Source organism: Populus euphratica, unplaced genomic scaffold, assembly GCF_000495115.2.
Source record: "Populus euphratica unplaced genomic scaffold, PopEup_1.0 scaffold1188.1, whole genome shotgun sequence".
NCBI lineage: Eukaryota > Viridiplantae > Streptophyta > Magnoliopsida > Malpighiales > Salicaceae > Populus > Populus euphratica.
Window position 1 is genome coordinate 7,091 of NW_011501042.1, and position 7,090 is coordinate 14,180.

Genomic DNA, 7,090 nt, shown 5'->3' on the forward strand with positions numbered 1-7,090 from the left:
CACCGAATGGGATTGTTAAAAACTGTTGGGGTAGCTCGATTGAAACTAGGAGCGGAAAGTGGAGATCTATTTAATGGTGATGGTACTGGTCTGATAAACCCCCTCTATCTGCTAAGCTGATCATCCTTCATTCGGGCCAGACCGATAGCCTCCTTCAAGGTTTGTGGTTTAAACATGCGTATCCCATATGAAATCGCAGTTTTTAAGCCACCCATAAATGTACCTATAAGAGCATTTTATGTTCATCCACATACTCGGTTGCCCAACCGCTCAAATTCTCGTTGGTAATCTCGCATTAAGCCTCCTTGCCATATTCCTGAAAGGGCCTCATCAAAATCCTCACATTCTGAAGGACCAAAACAAGCCTAGAGTCCGTCTTCAAAGTTTGCCTATGATAGAACGTGTCCTTCTTCTTCAGTTAACCGGTGAACCCATTGCCACCACTAGTTGGCTTCCCCTTCCAAGCGGTAAGAAGCTAGGGAGACCTTCTGAAGTTCTAGAGTATTTTGAAATGCAAAAACTAATTCACACGATTAAACCACTCTGTGTGGTCATCTCCTGAAAATCTAGGAAATTTAAGTCGTGTGGTCTTGGAAGAGACAATTATTCATCCCCCCCTCTTGACCTTCACATTGCTGGTTACCTTGGTTTGGAGGCTTCTAATTTGCAAGCAACGTGATTAGTACTTAAAAGTGCATTTTTATCAAAGTTTTATATCATCATTTTGCACTTGAAGTATTAATAACTTCTTAACTAAGGCATGTTTTATAATAACATATCTAATAATATAAGATACCTTTAATTTGTTGTAAATATTCATTTTAAATGCAAGCATATCACATAAATGAAAAGATTGATTGATGAATTTAAGAACTGAAATTGAAAGGACAAAGAGATAGCCAAACTTAGAAAAGAGATGTTGGTGCAATCCAAACCAGAACACTGTTCAGTAATTGGGTCATATCTACTTTATATGACCCAATTATAAAGTAGATCTCATATTTAGGTCTACTTTATATGGATAGAAAGGTAAGACATAGGTCTACTTTATATGACCCAATTATAAAGTAGATCTCATATTTAGGTCTACTTTATATAGATGGAAAGGTAAGACATAGGCCTACAACTTTTATATGGAACCCAAGATTTAAAAAAGGTCATTTTCAAGTCCAAATTATAGCAATAAAAAAGAAGTTTGAATTTGTCCTGCAGTTCGAATACTATTCAATGTTTGGCCCATATCTGGAGTTTTAGAAGTTCAAATGACCTCTATTTTTTTCCCTGGAAAGCTGAGATAATTTTCTACAACTTTCATGTTTTCAAGTGGTTCCAATTCTAACGTTATCAATGACGTTTTAGGTAAACAAGAGAAGATAAGGATTGTCACCAAGTCAAAACTTGGCCACCCACTCATCAATTAGTCATCAAATCAATAGTTTCTAATTTTGGCCTATAAAAGGAGGCATTTGCCATGCATTTAGGCATCTTGGTTTTCAAATCAAGATCATGCTTTTGCTTTCTGTCTTTGTATTTTTGTAATGCTTAAGTTTTATTTTCATTAATATCTTGTTTATGCCTTTCATTTCTTTTCCTTTACTTAGTTAGCTTTTATCTTATGTATGTTTTTATTTTGTTTATCTATTTTTCTTTCTTTCATTATGTTTAGTTAAGTTTATTATGTCAAGGTGAAAAAGTTATACTAATGGTGTAAGAATAAGTATAGTGTAAACTTAACATGGACTTTAATGTTTGATACTAACATGTTTTATATTTTTTATCTTGTTCACTCTTTAATACTTTCCTTGTTAAATGACTAATCTAGATTTATGTTGTATAACACTTGGTACAACAAATGCTTGGCACTTTCATAACCCATACTATATAGTATAACCGACACCTAAGCTATGAAAGGAACTTGATTTGTTGTTAACATAAGTTATAATCATGAATGCCTGACGAGATTTACAAGTATTAGCATTAATCGAATAAGATAACTAATGTAATCATGTTAACAATTTATAATCTGATTGAAACCTTCTTTGTGTGTGGTTTCATATTGAATAATAAGAGTTTATACTATACTTGTTTGACATACTATTAGTGGATCATCTAACCTTGACATTTGTTGTTATCATTGTTTAATCATTACATTAATCTTCCATCTCAAAGTTCTCATCAACTTCTTTTTCTTTTTCTTCTTCTTCTTCTTCTTCTTCTTCTTCTTCTTTACTACTACTACTACTATTTCGACTACTATTATTGTTGTTGTTGTTGTTATTGTTGTTGTATTATTGTTATCTATAATTTATACAATTAACCCCCCTGTGGTTCGACCTCGATCTTGCAGGGTTATTTATTATTTCGACACTCCTGTACTTGGGAGAAGACATCAATCTTTTAGTCATGTTACCACACATCAAAAAGTCGGGTAAGCGTGTCCTTCAGATGTTGCAACCTATCAGCCATGCCTAGCTCTATTCGGTATAACTCATCTTTTAAATGCTCAATGCGTTCCTTATTAGTGCCTATAAGATCTGCTAAATAGCTCTGATACCAATTATAAGTACAACAAATACATAACAAATATTTGTTGAGAAATGTTTGTTTCTTTTCGGGTGAGAAAGTACCATAATTATTTGGAAACTAATTGATTACCTCTTCATAATTCTCGATTGCTTAAAATAAGCAAAATCAATATAGAAATCTCTAAAATTAAGGAAAAGCTGGTAACTCATGATGTGAGTTTACCCCGTAAAAACTGAAAGTAACATGTACTAAATAATAAGCACAACAACTATAATAAACTGAAATAAAAACAACAAATAAATCGCAATTGTAAAAGACCTAGTCTTATATAGAAACCACTTCTCTTCAGCACAATCTTTATCTCTTCTGCATACCTACATGTCCATATAGATACTATTCATGTTCAACTATTGCTGCATGGCACATGCAACTAATATTTTACGTTCACATCTTCCCGCATACCACATGCAACTAACGTTCACTTCAACACACATGCTTGGGATTTAGCCTAATGGGCTTGGCTGATCTATGTGGCTTACAATTGCGATTGTTTTTTAAAATATTTTTTACTTTGAAATGTATTAAAATAATTTTTTTATTTTTTAAAATTATTTTTAATATCAACACATCAAAATAATTTGAAAATATTAAAAAAAATATTAATTTAAAATAAAAAATAGAACTAAATTAAATTTTTTTAAATAATATTTTTAAAACAACAAAAATCCAGGTCAGTAAGTTTTTTTTAAAAAAAAAATCAATTGACTTGAAAAAAATTCCCAGCAACGTAATCGATTGACTTGCACTCCTCCCTTCAGCACTTTTTTTAGTATCATAACTAGCTAAACCGTGCTACTTTTCAAAAGTTTCTTTAACTATACTAGTTTTCAAAATATTTTTATTGGTAGATCTATTAACAATTAAAAAACAAAACCTTATAGATATGCCCTCCTTATTTAAAATCAGACAAGGGAAAAGGAAAATGTGGTAATTATGAACTCTTTATTTTAAAAAATAAAATAAAATAAACTAGATCTTTTATTCTATATTAAATATTTTTTTAAGATATTAATAAAAGTAAAATGGATTATAATCTTTATTTTATTTTTTTTATATTTATTTTTTAATTTACTTACATGTGATTACTATAGAGTAAACATTTTATTATATAGTTTAAACTCTTTTCTTTATTCACCAAACATATGCATGGCGATTATACTATAATTTACTTACCCGCAATCTCCTTTCTTCTCATTATTGTTTTAGAATATGAATATACTTGATTTGATCTGGCCATCAACATATTAAATTTAAAAAAATTAAATTAAAACAATATAATTTTTATTTAAAAAAATAGGTGGACTTAGTTTAACCCACCCACGTACATCCTCCGTATCCATGTCGCATGCCTCCAATGAGGGTTTTGAAACGGTGATTCTCACAACTCCCTCTTGTATTTGTCATGGACTCTATATATATATATATATATGAATGATTTGGAGACTAGAATAGCTAGTCCATGGAGGTACTGCCTAAAGATTTATTATTTGACGTACTGTCTGTCTATCTCTAAGCCACCAAAAAATCCCATCAATAATAGAGTCCAAACAATTCAATCATGCGGTCAATCATTAACTCTGTACATTGACAATGTCACATGCATGTTTAATTTCTCTCCTTCCCAGATGAACCCTCTTCGTGCTGACTAGCTGTCTTGTGTCTGTAAATAATTTGTTTCTTTCAAAAAGGATTAAACTATCCTCCATCTATAGATACAAAATGGAATTCTAATGCCATTTATGTCAGGATTAAGTAATAAAGTGCGGGGAAATTTACTATTTACCTCTATTTAATAGGAAAACAGTAATTCATGGTGCTTTTTTTTTTTACTTTTTTTTTCCTTGTTTTTGTTGCTTTTTTGTTTTTTCACTTTTTGTTTTTTTCTTTTTTTTTTCTTTTTATTTTTTTAAATTATCTTTGTTAATTTTATTTTTTTAATATTAAGTTAGTTAAAAATTTTACTTTGTATTTTAAAAAAAAAAATATTGTAGATTGCTATGGTGTTTTTTCACATGGTTTTTTTTATTTTTTTTATTTATTTTTTAAAATTTTATTTGTTAATTTTATTTTTTTAATATTAAGTTGATTAAAAATTTAGTTTTTATAATTTAAAAAAAATATTTTTGATTGCCACAGTGTTTCTCCATATTTTTTTTTGTTTTTGTTTTTTATGATTTTCTTCTAAATTATCTTTTTTTATTTTATTTTTTAATATTGAGCTGGTTAAGAATTACAGTTACAATATATGAGAGAAGCATTATAGCTTTCCTCACAAATTACTATGAATTGCTATAGTGTTTTTTTTCACATAGTTTTTATTTTATTTTTTTAAATTATCTTTATCAATTTTATTTTTTTAATATTAAGCTGGTTAAGAATTACAATTACAAGTAAATACAAGTAAAGCTAAATCATATGGGAAAAACAGTGTAACTTTCCTCACAAAACATTATGAATTGATACAGTTTTTCCTCATATAGTTTTTTTCCAGTTTCTTTTGTAATATTTTTTTAAAATTATCTTCATCAATGTTATTTTTTTTAATATTGAGATGATTAGAATTTAACTTTTTAGTAAAACTTAATCATATAGGGAAAGCACTGTAACTTTTATCACAAAATATCGTGGATTACTACAGTGTCTCTTCATATATTTTTTTTATGATTTTTTCAAAATTATTTTTGTTAATTTTTTTTAATATTGATCTGATGGAGAATTACAATTATAAGTCATTACAAATAAGGCTAAATCATGTGGGGAAGCATTGTAGCTTTCATCACAAAACATTATGAATTGCTACAGTGTTTTCAGCATGGTTCTTTTTTGTTTTTATTTTATTTTATTTTACTTTTTCAAAAATAATATTTTTTAATTTTATTTTTTTAATATTGAGTTGATTAAGAATTTAGTTTAGTAATTTTTTCTTTAAACACTACGAATTGCTACAGAGTTTTTCTACATTATTTTTTCATAATTTTTTTTTAAAATTATCTTTGTCGATTTTGTTTTTGAATATTAAGTTGATTAAAAATTATAATTACAATAAAATGAAATCATATGGGGAAAACGTTGTTGTTTTCCTTACAAAACACTATAGATTGCTACAGTATTTCTCTAAATGGCTTTTTTAATGATTCTTTTTAAAATTGTCTTTATTGATTATATTGGAAAAAATATTGTTGTTTTGAGTTGATTGAGAATTTAGTTTTGTAATTTTTTTCTTTAAACATTATGAATTGCTGCAGTATTTTCCCACATGATTTTTTCTAAAATTATCTTTGTCGATTTTGTTTTTGAATATTGAGTTGATTAAAAATTATAATTACAATAAAATTAAATCATATGGGAAAAACATTATTGTTTTCCTCACAAAACACTGTAGATTGCTACAGTATTTCTCTAAATGGCTTTTTTAATGATTCTTTTTAAAATTATCTTTATTGATTGTATTGAGAAAAATATAGTTGTTTTGAGTTGATTGAGAATTTAGTTTTGTAATTTTTTTCTTTAAACACTGTGAATTGTTACAGTGTTTTTCCACATAATTTTTTCATAATTTTTTTTAAAATTATCTTTGTCGATTTTTTTTTTAATATTGAGTTGATTAAAAATTATAATTACAATAAAATTAAATCATACAGGGAAAACATTGTTGTTTTCCTCACAAAATACTGTAGATTGCTACAGTATTTCTCTAAATGACTTTTTTAATGATTCTTTTTAAAATTATCTTTATTGATTGTATTGGAAAAAATACTGTTGTTTTCCACACAAGCATTATCAATTGCTATAATATTTTTTTTTCTTATGGGTTTTTTCCCTTCCAAAATTAACTTTATCGATTTTTTTTTAATATTAAGTTAGTAGAGAATTTAGCTTTGTAATTTTTTTCTTTTTATTCACAGAAAAGTTAAATCATATGACGAAAGCACTGTATCTTTCCTCACAAAATATTATTGATTGATACAAATCATTTTACTTAGTTTTTAAGTTTTCTATCACCAACAATACTTTTTTTTCTATCATGAAATATTGGTTCATAATATTGGTTATGTCATACCTTTAGTTTCTATTATTTATCTAGCATTGGTTCACAATTATAACACTATCAAGTATTTTTTTTTTTTATAAACTCGTAAAAGCGTGTGGGCATGACATCTCGTATATATCATTGCAAGTGCATGTCATTTTAAGTAATTGTCTTCATTATGCAAGTTTAAATATATTTATTTCTTCTTAAAAGCAATTATATCAATTTTACTAACATTAAACATAAAGGCATTTGTTTTTTTAATAAAAATCTTCATATTCAATGTTCGAAATGATATACCGTAATTGCCACTAAAGAAATATAATAATGTCAATTATAAAATAATATTGTTATCGTTGTTGTTATCATAGTATTTATTTTAGTGAATTTTTATACAAATGCCATAAAAAAATATTTTTATTATGGTATGAGACTTTTCCTAATAACCTATTTGTTATGTATAGTTAATGGAAA